Source organism: Phlebotomus papatasi, chromosome 1 (assembly GCF_024763615.1).
Source record: "Phlebotomus papatasi isolate M1 chromosome 1, Ppap_2.1, whole genome shotgun sequence".
NCBI lineage: Eukaryota > Metazoa > Arthropoda > Insecta > Diptera > Psychodidae > Phlebotomus > Phlebotomus papatasi.
Window position 1 is genome coordinate 14164791 of NC_077222.1, and position 15494 is coordinate 14180284.

At 34.9% G+C, this 15494-nt stretch overlaps 1 protein-coding gene across 1 annotated transcript in view; it reads right to left on the bottom strand.

Moving 5' to 3' along the window:
* Window positions 1-15494, bottom strand: part of LOC129800063 (CCR4-NOT transcription complex subunit 6-like) — a 212994-nt gene that overhangs the window by 188339 nt on the left and 9161 nt on the right. The gene's annotated exons all lie outside the window — the stretch shown is intronic.

The window sequence follows — 15494 nt, forward strand, 5'->3', positions numbered from 1 at the left end:
CTTATAAGACCTTCAATGATTACCTTTGATCACTGACAGCCCAATTTGTTGGTAATCTTTCAAAATGAAACAAAAAATCGTTAATAGCAACAATAAAGCAAAGCAGAAAAGTATGATATTCTCAAATAGCGTGATATATCAGGGTTGACCCAGTAACTTCTCCACCTAGATTCTCTCCTCTAATTTCTTCTTTAATCTCTAATTTCAATAAATTAAAAGGGTGATCTTTAAATGTGATCTTTTCAAGGCTACACACTGAATTGTTCCGTGCAGTGATTATGCACATTTTTTCTCTCTATCTTCACGAGATTGTGCAAAGTCATATTATTATTTGTGACGATTTACTCTCATGGGTAATTTAATCTCATATAGACACGATTAAAACTCCGCACACTGAAGAAAATACTTTACATTCCATCATACCACAATTAATAAATCAAAGGCATTATTGGTCACACGATTAACTTGCACTGAACGATGCTCGCGCACAAAGAGTTTAATCCCAAAGTGCTTGGATTTTAAACATGCTATTATTATTATTTTTTTATATCTCTCTTATGCCCCGCATGTTAATTGAGATAAAAATGATGATCACAGGGTTTCTAATTGTTTCTCAATTATATTTTTACTTTATCACAAGAAATCAGCACCTGGCTAATTGATCATGCAAATTGGATATTAAAATAAATTATGGTGAAATTGAGGGAAGATAGAGAGAGAGAGAAAAAGAAATTCTCCTTGATCTTCGTGACTTTCTTCAATGTTTTATTTTTTTCTGGCCAGACATTATTGACTCACCCAAATTCTCTTTAATCTTTTTTTTCTTTTTTTCTTCTTTGTGTCAAAATATTTTTTTACAATACTTGTGTCGGTTCTTTTTTTTCATCTCTTCTCTGTCTCATTTTATGCTAAAAGATCATCTCATTTGGATGACTTTTTGCACTGTCTTCACCTCATCTTTTGCTCAAATTAATTTTTATTTTTATGTGCTACTTTTCCGTGGAAAATATGTATAATAAAAATTCGTGCATATTTTTCTGGTTTTTGCAGACAGATCACTCTTTTTCTTTCTTTTTTTTCTTTTTGCACCGAAGAAGGAAACCAAATGAATTGTGTGAGGAGAGACTTTAGGGTGAAAATTGGGTCATCCATTTCATTTGTATGCATCATGGACATGTGATCTTCAGGTGAAAATTAAAGGTGTGAGAGAAGATGGTTAGTACCTTCAGAAACAACAAAAAAACGCGACGTTTATTTAATGAAGCAGATGGGTAAGTGAAGATTATATGAAAAAATGCTAAAGCATCACTTTCTCATTTCTTCTTTCACCCATCTGTGGTCATCGACGGCACGAACGACACGTTGAGGCCGTTGGGCTTCGTCCCCGCGATCACCACCTCCCCCCAAGATATTGGCTTTTGTGGTTTGCGTGAAATTTACACAATTTCTTATTTCAATTTTCTTGTAATCTTTCTCCTCACATCTCATCAACACCTTTTGCAGTAGCTCTTTTTTTTACTGTATGCTCATACCCGTCATTGGGGTCTTTCTTTTCACCAAATAAATTTTCGTGCTGCATCTATAATATAGTTTTTTGTTGTTGCAATATTTGCTATACCTTCACGCAACAGATACGCACATATAATATGAATTACATGAAACGATAATGAATTAGTTAGCATTACGTATGCAATATTTTGACAGTTACGTAGTACACTTTGACAAATGTCAAGTAACTCACAAATTTAACAAATCTGTCAAAGTATATGGATTCGATACAATTGTGTTGCAATCCATGTAATAACCATACTTATGCCGAAAATAGACATTGGCTGATCCTGGAGAATAATCAGCTCGAAAAATTTGGCGGTAAATGATCAGCCAAAACTATCATACACTGAGAATTTTCGATCAAGGATTAGCGTTCACAGCGTAAATTTCTATTAAATCTCCACACTTTGATTGCTGAAAGACTTCATAAATGCAATATCAATGGATCTTTCGTACAGAAGATGCACTTTGACCTTCCCATTACTCCAATCTTAACGCATTTTAAGATTTTACGACATTGCGTACCATTAGTCTCCATGTTTTTTCTCACCCATTTGACATTTCGAAAAGCACCCAAAAACACCCAAAGTGAAACTTTTTATTTTCAGCACTGGCGCTGATGTCGCCTAATCCCCTTAATTTCACTAGACCTCATGAATTTAGAAGATCAGCCTGATCCTCCAAATTTTCGGCTGATCCCTGAGTGTATCGACACCATTTCTCATTTTTCGGGCTCATCCGTAAGACCGTCTTCAGACTAGAGGTTTAGCCCAATTCCCGAGGGTCTCAAAACCTTAAATAGCAACCGATTTTATTGATTTTTCAAAATATAATAGGTAATTTGCCCTTAATAAGCCAATCCTATGTCAAAAATTTCTAAAAAATCTTGACTGATAAGTTATTAAAGAAGTTAAACCATATGGCTAAGCCTTAGGTCTGAAGCCCGTATAAGTCGATCCCTGTGTTTATTTTGGGCTTTAGACTTTGTTTAATACTAATTATATTTTAAAGATACTCGCATCCCTTTTCAATTTAATGAATTTCAATTTCAACTCAGCGAGCGACATTCGTCTGACAGTAAATAAATGTCAATTTAAATTTGTCAAACTTTTCTACTCGAATTTCTTGAGTTTATTTTCTGCTTCACAGCTGTCAACGTATGTTCATCGATTAGGGTTGCCATATAAAGGATTTTAGAGATTCGAATTTCCAACAAAAAAAAACACTTTCTTTTTCAATTTGATAGATCAAGATAAACAAATCTAGTATTTCCACAAATTCAATATTCGGACATTTCGTCCATATACGAGAATGTCCCTAAATAAGGATTTTTCAAAGTCAAAATTTAAAAAGGGTCTAGAGAGTGTATTTCTCAACCGAATGAAGTCATATTTGCACTCGATGGAAAGGTCTTGGATTTTCTGACAAGACTGAACTGGTTCCAATTGGGCATGAACCTATAATAAACCGATTGTGAACCAAAAAGCAACTTTTGTCCGAAGATCAATTGTACTGCTTCTGAGCAATCTTTAGAGTGATTAATAATTCGGTTGAAATCAGTTGTGAACCGGTAAACGATAAACGGTAAATAATTCAAAACTAATTTTTGAAGTACAGCATTTAAGTCACAAATTTGTGACTTTTGCAAAGCATGAGACGGACACTTTGTCACCCCCGTCACCCCTATGATGTGTGCTCCGTAGTGGAACAATCTACTAAGTCCACTATTGTAGATGTAGATCGCCCAGGGTAGCTCCTCATTATGTGGATGATTTTTTCTTACTACCGCAACTTTTGGGAAAACGCGGAGAATTTTATTACGTTTTATTACGTAAAACTGTCTCATTCCAGACAATCAGTTCTTTGAACCGAATAGGATTTTAACTTAGAACTGCGAGAGCCAACACAAGGATCTCACTGCGAAAGAGCGTAATTGCGGTCTTACCCAGTGCTCCACGAGATTCCGAGAAATCTTACAACAAACTCTCGCTATTTTTTTCTTTTACGATCGGACTACTTCTTCGTATTTCGAACTGTTTTACGCCCGAATTTCTTTATAATTCGGAAAGCATTCGGTCTCGAATGCCCAAATTTGGGAGAACCTACCTTATATTAAAAATTAGTGATTTTCTAATAAAATATTTCGTGCTTTAGAAAATTGTGAAATGTTTAAAAGATTTGTTTGTGATATTGCATCCCAGTAAAAAAGATTTTGACAGGTCGGCTGTTTCACTCAACAATAGTCCGACGCCTAAAATTCTTGAAAAACTGAGTTTTAAAATCGGCAAACTTTAACAAGAAATTAGATAACAATAACAAATAAAAAGAATTTTTGTCAAAAAAGCATGCACGGTGGTAGTGACATTAGAATTATTAAGTCCAATGTACTTTTTTATCGGGATTTCGAGTACGTCGATTTTGTGTTAATACAGCAGAGGAATGTTCAACATTCACGAGTGTTCATGACACACTCGATGAAAACTTATATAAGCGTTTTCGTTAAAGCCTCTATACATTGGGAGTAATTTTCGTCAAAAATTGCATTTTTAACAGAATTTTGACGTTTCTACCTACAGCGGTACAGACGATTTCCTTCAAAAAAGCAATTTTTGACGAAAATTGCGCCCAATGTGTAGAGGACTTTAGTCTCATCCTAGAAACATAAGGCTTATACCAAAACTGATATGCATTAAGCATGATGGAAGTTTAACCAAGCCTTAGTGTGACTTGTTGCAACACTCATTTAAATAAATGACCTTTGATTTAACACTCAATGTAGGAATGTAGGGGAAAGTGCCCATGCTTGATACCATTAGAAGCTTCATAATGACTAAATTTTTTCTATTTTTTTTTCAATAAACGTGATTCCGCAATATATTTTAAAAATTGGCCACTTTCCCATAGTTTTTAAAATATGGTTGCGATAAGTCACAATACATTGTGAAACATAGAAAATTTAGTCATTATAAAGCTTCCAATGGTACCAAGCATGGGCACTTTCCCCTATGTATAGTATCAGGGGCCCATCAAGCCTAATAAAATGTGAAGATATTTTTCACTTTTCCTTGTAAAAATTTTGCAGATATTGCACCGCGACTTAAACAAATTTTCTCGTATAGTTCTTGTATTATTTCGGCGAGTATTATGAAATATGTATTTTTAGATAGCTTTTAATACACAATTTCAAAATATATCAGACTGATAAGTCAATTCTCTTTAGAAAAAAACTTGCCAATACTCTTCAGTGCCTCTATTCAAATACGTATGGAAAAATGAAATGTCGAGAGGCCCCTGGTATTATATAGTATCATTTCGGGTAGAGTACTTGCAAAACTCATTTCCACACTTTTTTATTTGAAGACCTTCTCTCAGTGAATCTGTCTCAGTTGTATTGACAGTTGACTAACACTTTGACATCTGTCACAAACTTCAAATTTGACAGATCCGTTAAGTGCGAAATTCCAAATTTAACGTTTTCTATGTGATTAAAGTAATCTACATCTTCACGAGCTGTGAAAAAGATTTGTAACAATTGGAAAGAGTTGTGACAAGTCATTAAGCTATGTACTTTTAGGAACAAGCGCATAATTAGAAACTTCTTGCACAGTAGAATAATGGCTTTAACAATTAATGTGCACGTATTTATAATGTGAGAATTTCAGGACATAAGATTAATATCAAATCTATTTCTGTGCACTGAATTGTCAAAAAGAATCAGTGACACTTAAATCACCCAATTTTCTCTGAAGTGGAAATAGGACATTTTCCTGTCTTCAATAGAAGAATTTCCCCTATCTTAACTCCAAGAAAATTGGGTGATTTTGAGTGTCACTTGCTCAGATTGATGATACTTTGGGGTACAATAAAACATAAATAGATCTGTTAGCATTCTGTATCCTGTACTTTGACAAAAGGCTCACTTTCCGACAACTCTCTCTCATTTAACAATGTGACAGATCTGTCAAAGTGCACGAAATGCAACGCAATTCATGGTGATTATTAACCATTGAGGAAGAAAGAAACATGTCGGAAGAAAAATAAACCCAACACTAATCTCAATTAAAAGAAGTCTGAGTTCTTCATGCAAAATTACTATAATTTGTGCAAATTATCTCAAGCTGTTTATCTTTTCATTTACACACATCTAATACACGCATTAAATTTAAATAAGACAGGAAAATTGTAACAAGTTTGTGAGAGGGAAAAGAGGGTTCGTGTGTGTTTACTTATGAAAAATATTGAGTAATTAAGAAACCGGATTTTTTTTATATTGGATTGAATTAAACATGACTTTCTTTCAGCATCAAGCAACAAGCAAAAAAAAATAATACAACGAATTTACAGTGAAAAGACATTAAAAGAAAGATAGTAGCAATTTTTATTGGATTTTAGGTGGGTGTTTTCTTTTTCAATTTTCTCTGACCAAATTATTTTGTATGTCACAAGAAATTAAATCAATTTTAGCGTGTATCTCTTTTTTTTCTTCTGAGGAATTGCAAAGTTTTTTTTTGTAACACTTCCTGTTCTTCTCTTTAAAGTCTATCTCTCACCTATTTTTCTTTCTCATTTCTATTGTCAATATTCTTTCATCACCCACATTAACTTCTTGAAGAACATGCAGACAGAAAATTGAGAAAACTTTCATTAATTGTATTCAAATTGAGTGTCAATTTATGCTTTAGAAAAAAAAAGAGGAGCAATCTAAAAGGTGAACCAGCAGCTTGAATTTAGCATGAATAATTAACATAGTGTGACACACAAATTCAAAACAGATTGAGGTGTTTGTGGTTCATTAAGTAAACCAGCATTGAGAGTTGTACAAAGAGAGATTCAATTTCAATTGAATTTTCTCAAGATTGCATTTCATCCTTCTGTTTAAATTCATATCCCTCCCTATCTCTTCCCCCCATGAATCAATTGGGAAAATCAAAGAATCATTATCGACATCACCTTGACCAAATCCCCCTTTTACTATTTCCACAACATCGTACTTTTATGGAGAGAATATCTCTTACAAATCAACACAAAAGAGCTATAACTGAGAATGACCAATTGTTGATTGTATATATTTCTTCTTGTTTTTTCCTCCTCCTGAAAGCCCCAAACAAAATGTTATTTACAAAAGTTCAATTCAAATGCAGGGAGAATTCCCGGAAACACCATCAAAGAGAGAGAGAGGGATTTCCAATTGATTCACGTGAGAATTCCCTGACCTAGTGAAATCTCACCCAGTAATCTATATAATCCTAACAAAAAAAAACCATCAAACCCAACAAAAAAAAAACCGAAAGTACCGAAAATTAATGTATTTTATTACAGAGAATTCACTGAATCTTTTGCAGAATTTAATAGAATTATATTTCGTGAGTTTGGCTTTAAGAATTTCAATTGCAAAAGAAACAATTACCAACGTTTAACAGAGAAAAAAAAACACTCAAAGAATTCATCATGTTTATTGCATGATTATTTGAAAGGGAAAGACGTAAGAATATTTGATCAAAGAAAAAAAAACGTCAGTACAAGAACAATTGCTATCTAATTGATTGAATTCGATTGATTTGGATTTTGCACAGTTTCACTGAATTAATTACCATTTCTCGCTGCTTTAGCAAAGGACAGAAGTTAATTTCAATTGATCACTTTCAATTGAGCGGAAAATCAAAATTAGAAAGTAACTTTTGAGAGATTGCAACAAAGTCTACTGAATTACGGTTACATTCACAATTAACGTTTATTTTAAGGAGGAACCGGGACTACATTAAACAAGGGGTTGTCTTCTTCATCCTAAGGAATACTGAGTCAACCCCTATTTAATCAAAATAGATACAAATACATCAAAAAGCACCTTTCGGTTCGATTCTCACACCGAAAGATAATCAAAAAATCAAGCCAAACTACTTAATAAATTTCTACACCAACGAAATGAGCTCCAATGAAACTTAGTAAGGAGATCACAGAAGCATCTTCATAAAAAAAAAATGCGGTATTCCTTGACAGTCCAATGAACTGGTTAGTTCTTTCTTACAAGAAAAAATCGAAAACAAACAAGACTGGGCAGCTTTATTTAGGAGTAATTTGACATAAATTAGACACAATAAACTTTATTTCTTATCTAACTTATCTCAAACTTAGAGCTGGTAAAGCTATCCAGCTTTACGGAATGATCAAACTTATGAGTTGGATGCTATAGCCCAAAATCAGTTTAAAATCAGGGGCAGTAAAACACGAGAATGACTTTTGGCTCTATTTTCCTTAAATAGGGTGAAAGGAACGTCTATTGACACTTTAAGAACTCGTGTCAGCACCTATTGACACCCTACTCTGTACCATTTGGGATACGAAATTTGAATATCTCTGTTTATAGTAAAAGGTATATTACAGAAAAAACGTTATATTACTTATATTTTACTAGATAAATTAAAAATTTTTCAACATTTTGACAAAAGTGTCAATAGGGGTTCCGTGTCGAACAGACGTTCCTCCGACCCTAAATCATTTGTTTTGTTCCCCAGATATTCAATTTGTTATCCCGAAAATTAGCATGCTGTACATCATCATCATCATAATTTTCAACCGCTTATCCCTATAAGGGTAGCGGACCCATGGGTGCAATCGTGGGAGTATCTATGATACCTTTAAGAATTCGGGATTTTGGTTTTCTGGATTTTGGCGTTCGGGATTTTGGCTTTCGGGATTTTGGCTTAGGGATTTCGACCGGGACCCCAAAGTAACAGCCCACGTATGTCGCTCCTCCGCCACTTCAAGAAGGTGTTCAGGTTCGATCCCTGGGCGTTCCAAGACTAGGATCCTGAATTTGATTCAGCCACCTTGTCCTAGGTTTGCCCCGAGGTCTAGGTCACCTTTACATGCTTTACTAATATTGATATATTTCTTTAAACGTCCAACTCAAAGTACCACGCTAATAAGTTCAAGAATTTCACAAAGATTTTCCCTATGTGTATAATTCGTTTTTAAGTTTACCAGTCCAGAATCGATTTGATCCGATTTATAAATCACTCAAAATATTGTCCAATGTAGCTCAAGAATGACTAAGTTGATTTTACGATAAAAACAAGATATCTGTTCTATTCGTTCATAACCGGTTTCTTACCGCTTCATAATTACTTAAAACAAATTTAGACTTGTCAGATATTCCAAGACCTTTCCAACGAACGCAAGTATGAACCTCATTAAGTTGAAAAATATGCTTTATAAAGCCTTTTAAACATTTGAGATAAAAAAAACGCTATTAGGGAAAGATCCCATTCGAACGAACGGACGGTCAGAATTACGTAGGTAATGTTGAGAAAATTGGTTTCGAGAGGGGGTTGAAGTTAGAATCTATCTGCCTTCTCGGTAGAGTTTGAGATGTAGTAAGTCCTTTTAATTCCTAAGAATATTTTTGATAAGGTACTCTTCTTCTAAATTTGTCTTTTACGTTTTATGGTCTCTGTCTTTACACATTGTAAATTTCTTTTGTGAAAATAGAGCATTTTGACGATATTTATTTGAAGAGATTTACTTCAAAATGCTCCACTTTGGCAACCAACTCTCATAATAGAAGTAGAAGTATGTAGACATTTTGAATAGTCTTAAAATCCAAATAAACTCAGATCGATCCTCCACTGAGAAAAAACGGGGGTGCGATTAACTTTTTTTCCTCATAAATTTAACACTTTTTAGGTGTAAAAATATATCAACATTTTTTAATGTTAATTTTACACCCCTTTTAAGGGTAACTTTAACCCCTAATAAATACACCTAAAAAGCATAATATTTACACCGATTTCGGATCAATACTGCAGGGTAAAATTAACATTTCCGGAATGTTATTTTAACTTTTTCGGGTGTCGAGAATATTTAGCCTGAAAATTTTCCAGTAAAGATTTATCCTAAACTGTCATATTTCGAGGGCTTACACGGTCTTCAGACTAGATAGTCTAACCCAGTTCCCGAAGGTCTCTCAATCCTAAATAGCAATCAATTTTGTCGTTTTTTTTTAGAATCTAGGATCTTTTGTCTTTAATATCCAGCTCTAAGCAAAAATTTTCCAAGAAATCTTAATTAATAAGAATTTAGTGAAGTTAGACCATTCGGCTACACCTTATATGGGCTTCAGGCTAGAGACTTCAATAGTTGAGATTTAGTGCTTAAGTCATAGGTTAAGAGGATCGTCTTTGACAACGGCTAAGCCCAAAAATTTTGATACTTAGCTAAGTTCTCAGTGAAACGAAGGTTAATTGCTGTATTAGTGGCTTAACGATGATAACACACCCTTGCAATGACACAGTAAAATATAAAATCAGCCATATTCAGGTACGTTTTATACTATTTTGAACGAAAAACATAGATACCAAAAACGTACAAAATGAAAATTTTTCACTACTCGAGAGAGAAAAAAATGTTGTGTATAAACGTTTGAAAAAGTACTTTGTTTATGTTTTCGGAAAAAAACCGTTTTGACAGCCCGTAAGACTTCAGTCCTGTTCTTATAATCTAAGCACTAAGTCTCAATTTAAGTCTGAAAAGGTTCCTGCTTTATCTTCAGTCACCAATAGAGCCATCTTAGTGAGGAACTGGCATTAGCTTCAGGTCTGAAGCCGTCCTTACAACTAAAGCTCGTATTAGAATCATTGATTAGAGAACATTTACGTTAATTAATTTTTTACGTAATTTAATTAATTACGTTAATAAATTAATTAAAGAATTTTTGGATAACTTGGACTTAATATTGGATTATTAAGGGAAAATGATCAATTACATCCCGAAAAACCAATAAAATTAATTGCTAAGGATTTTGAAACCTTCGGGAACTGGATTAATCCTCTGGTCTGAAGACCGCTTAATAGTCCATTCCTAAGGTAAAGTTTTCAAACATTTTAGATTGATATGAAATTGGAGAAGTTAAGCCTTATGGGTCAGCCTTAGATCTGAAGCCCGTACTCAGTGAGATCTAAATGGAGAGGGGAGGTAATGCGATACATAGCCACTTCTCGTCAATTCCTAATATTCACCTCCAAAAACGCTAAATGCCTGATAAGTCCCGGTACTCTTAAATGACTGATAGAAGATTGGGTAACCAACTCCAGTGGGAAGTCACGAACCTAAGGCTAAAGAACAAGAGATCTGGTCCTTCTAGAGAGGTTTTGGGCGAGGGTCTAACAAACCCTACTTGTAAAAGCAAGATTGTTGACAACTCGCAAGGAACCTTGGATAGAACGGAATTTAAGGCAACTAGCTGGCAGGACACGTCCACCGAATACCAAAAAACTACTAACCAGTGAGCCTAATTGTAAGAAACAAGGATGAGAAGACGTCCCAAACAACTATGAAAAGAAGTAGTGGACAGGACATAATCCTTAAATATTTGGATTTTGATACTTGAAAAATATTTTCAAGTATCAAACTGAGTCTATTTGGGCTCTTATACTATGTATGCAACAGCGATTTTGTGTCCGGGATCTCATACTATTTTTTATTGCTTCATCAATCTGAGACATTTTCTACAAACATTGTAAAATCATTACGTAGTCTAGATGAAAAAGTAAATACATTGTCCATCTCTTCAAATTCCTTACAACTCCTAAATGCCTCTCAAGTACCCAAATAAAGCATAAACGCCAAGTTAAACTTCAAGTAAATTAAAATGTATGGAGCAGAGAGAAATGTAATTGAATGTCTCAATGTTGTGAATTATGCAAACGATGCCACACACATACATAAGTTCAATGGGGTCAATCACGATCTAATACTTATTGGACATACCGAAAGGGATTATCATCGCTAGACATTCTCTCCATTTTTTTCTCCTCCCAATCACTCATCAAACCAATTCCAATCCCAACTTCAATTACTATCACAAATTTGTCAAATTGAGTCATTAATTTTCCCTCCTTCACCAACAATTATTCTACCTTCACATTTGATAATAAATTGTAAAATACCAGAGAAGGGGAAAGGGAAGAAAAATCCTACAAGAATATTATTTGACCAAGATTGTATTCTTGTCTTATCTCTTTTATATCAATGTGAAACATTTTGCCTGGTAATTTGTGACCTTTCCTTGTCTCACTCTCTGTGTAACCCCATTGTCTTTGTTAACAAACTTCCCAAGAATATCATTTAAAATTTTGCTCTACCTTGTTCTCACTATATATGCTGCCTGATCTCTCTCAATTGAATAAAAAGCGAGAGGCTTGGTGTTCTTTTTTTTTTTTTGTTTTGTTCTCCCTATACACAAGTCATTTGGGGCAATTTACAGATGAAATATTTGCAAATTAATCATATCAGTGAGTGACACAAATTAAGGAATGTTGTTAAATTGCAACAAATATGTCAATTGTCCGATAGGGAGACACACAGCACAATTTCAACTTCATTTTAGTAACGTACGTTCTTGCTCTTCTATATGTGAGATTCTTAAAAATTCCACATTTTGTGATAGTAATGAAATATTGAAATCATTTGATTGGGCTCAAAAATTCCCAAAGTGTTTCTTGTAACTCTATAAAGTTTCTTTTTTTTATTGTAAATTTAAAAAAATTATCTCCAAGTAAGCTACAAATTAGACCCATTCGAAATTTGAATTGCTTTTTAAGGTTATGTTCAACTTAACCTCATAATTATAAGCATATTTTTTTAACAAATAGAATTAGATGCATTATTATAGCTTCTGCGGTATGGATTAAAACGAGGTTTGTACATATTGTAGCTCAACTTTATGCCTTTTAATAAATTTAGAAAACTTAACCTACCTATTCGATATATAACCTGCCTAAATAGTACTAAAAAGTACTTTCCCCTAATATTCCAGTCACAAGCTGTATTATAGGAATATTAACTTTGTTGAGTACCATTTACAAGATATTCTCCTCTATTCTGCTTAATCGAATAGACACATTCGGTTAGATCAGTTGGTAGAGTATTGTCTCTATGACTGTGAGGTCTCGGGTTCGAATCTCGGCAGCCGCAGATTTTTCAGCAGCCGTATCGAATTAGTCCAATGAATGGATAAAAAAGTAATGCCTAATGCATTGACAATGAACCGCCTAAATAACAGAGGCCTGTACAGAAACGTTCGGCATAGAGAGATCTGTCGGTACAAATACACATTCACTGCAACTGATCCAACCAAGGTTGGTCTGTCGCAATATAGAAACGGCACTGTGTGTGTACTTCAGGCATGATGCAGAAGCCGAGACATGGAGCTAGAGGACCGTCTTGGGAGTTAAGATAAAATGGAGTAATGGGCAGTGCATAATGGACCCAAATAAGTGGCCTGGATGCAGCGGAACCGATAAAAAGGTTTTAGCCGACCCATAGACAAATCTTAGTCTTAGCATGAGGGGGGTCGTTCTCAATACGTCCACCTAGCCTATGCAGACGATATTGACATCATGACAATCCCAGAGCTATACAGGAGGCCCTCACTTAGATTGAATATGCGGTACGAAGTCTGGGACTTTAGATAAACGAACTTAGTAACAACTCCGGCGTCATCTATGGAGAACAGCGGTCAAACAAGGTTCCTAATGGGGGACTACAACTTTGATGTTGTTAACTCATTCGTCTGCCTTGGGTCAACAATCACAGCCGACCACAACATAAGCATAATCTGGCAGTCCTCACATATTCGTCTAAGACGTGGGTCGTCAGCAAAAAGAATTGCGAACTATTAGCCGCTTTTGAGAGGAGGATTCTATGACGGATTTTTGGCCTCGTATGTGAGGAGAGATGATTCCAGAGCCTATACAACCATGAGGTGTATGAGCGCTACCGAGAGGTACGGTAAGATGGGGTAATTTGTAACATGGCTAATTTGGAACTTTGAAATTTCCTAACAGTTTTACATGGCAAAAGGAAGAAAAACATCAAAGAAGTAATCTCGAATGTAAAGTCTATCTGAAACACTTAGAAAAATTTCAAAATTCCAAAATAGACATGATTCCGAATGAACCCATCTCACTCTAACTTTCGTCAAACAAATACACCTCAATAGTCTCCGGTTCCGGTGGGCTGGTCTTCTGGTCCGCAATGATGAGGATGACCCAGCCTAGAAAGTCTTCAGGAGCGAACTCTAAGCTTCAAGGAAACGAGGCCGACCCAGCCTCCTATGGACCGACGGCGTGGACCAGGACGCCAGCTCATTAGGGGTGCGGAATTGGAGAACAGTGGCGCGTAAAGCTGTCTACACACTTAACAAATTGACTTCAATAATAAAACTTTAATATTACAACATATTAAAATACCGTTCTAGTCAGAGATTCAGTTCCTTTCAAACATCGAGAAACTCTTGGAATTAGCATGTTTATGAACAGGTAGACATCTCAGAGCATTATCATAGATAGGACCAGAGATTCTGCTCTATATCCTGCTCAATTCTTCCCAGAATCCCGTCTTTGTCAGGACTTCTCCCCTACTTCCTCCAGAAAATCTCAGATCTTCTGGTATTTTGTTGTATCTTTTGTCAAGAACACCCGAAATACCCAAGTTGGTCAGAGGATTTCTCCTGGTTTCTCCAGGAAATCACAGATCTTCTGGGATTCTTTCTGTATTTCGTCAAGAACACCCGAAATACCCAAGTTGGTCAGAGGATTTCTCCTGCTTCCTCCAGGAAATCACAGATCTTCTGGGATTCTTTTCTGTATTTTGTCAAGAACACCCGAAATACCCAAGTTGGTCAGAGGATTTCTCCTGGTTCTCCAGGAAATCACAGATCTTCTGGGATTCTTTTCTGTATTTTGTCAAGAACACCCGAAATACCCAAGTTGGTCAGACGGTTTCTCCCGTTTCCTCCAGGAAATCACAGGTCTTCTGAGATTTTCTGTGACTTTCTTCTGGAGGAACCAGAAGAAATCCTCTGACCAACATGGATATTTTGGATGTTGTTGACAAAATACAAAATCCTGACTTGGATTTTGATCTTGGATGTGTTTTCATTCATAAACAAGGAAATCCCAGCGGTTCTGTGTTGTTCTGAACGAAGATGATTCCTGATCATTAAAAAATATTGAGGGAAATATCAAATTAATTTGATAATTAGAATTTCTTTGAAATTTTATTTCAATGTGACTTTGAACATTTTTATTGACATCATTTGGCCTAGTGTGTAGCCATTCTGAGAAAAAACTGAGAAAAAATAGGGTGCGATTAACATTTTTTCCTCATAATTTTAATACTTTTTAGGCGTAAAAATACATCAATATTTTTTAATCTTAATTTTACACCTTTTTAAGGGTAAAATTAACATGAAAAAGGGTAATTTTAACCCTTAATACACCTAAAAAGCATAATATTTACACCGATTTCGGAACAATACTGCAGGGTAAAATTAACATTTCCGGAATGTTATTTTAACTTTTTCGGATTTCTCTCAGTGTATGAATATGCAACATCCTTTTGACAAAATTTTAACAAGATCCATTTGTCCGCTTAGAAAGATTTTTTTCAGAGTATCTAAACAGACCGTTCGTAAATTTGTCTGAAAATCGAGATGCTTTGAGCAAAAACATACATTTTGTATATGCATTTCCCTAATAAAATAGCCCACTCTTGCTCTGAGCGATACAATTCTTTCATATCGTCGAAAATAAATCTCCATGTACATTTTGAAATTAGTCCAAATTGACAATCTCAACTGTGTTAAACTGATTTAGACTTATCTTTAATGCTTTTCTGCCTAGAGACACAACAGAGAACAGCATGAATGAATGGAGGTTAATTCCATTTAACAAAACGTGCGAAGGACACTTGTAATGTTGATCCCATACGCACATTGAGGTACGAGAGACACAAGAAAATTCCTTGACAAAAGATTAAATATACATGAAAAAACAGAATATCTTGAAGAATTGCAATATTGCTAGAGCAATAAATCAAGAATGCAGTAAATAAATTGCCAATATTAACTCTACAACATTCCCCAAAACCATCCCATTGAGATT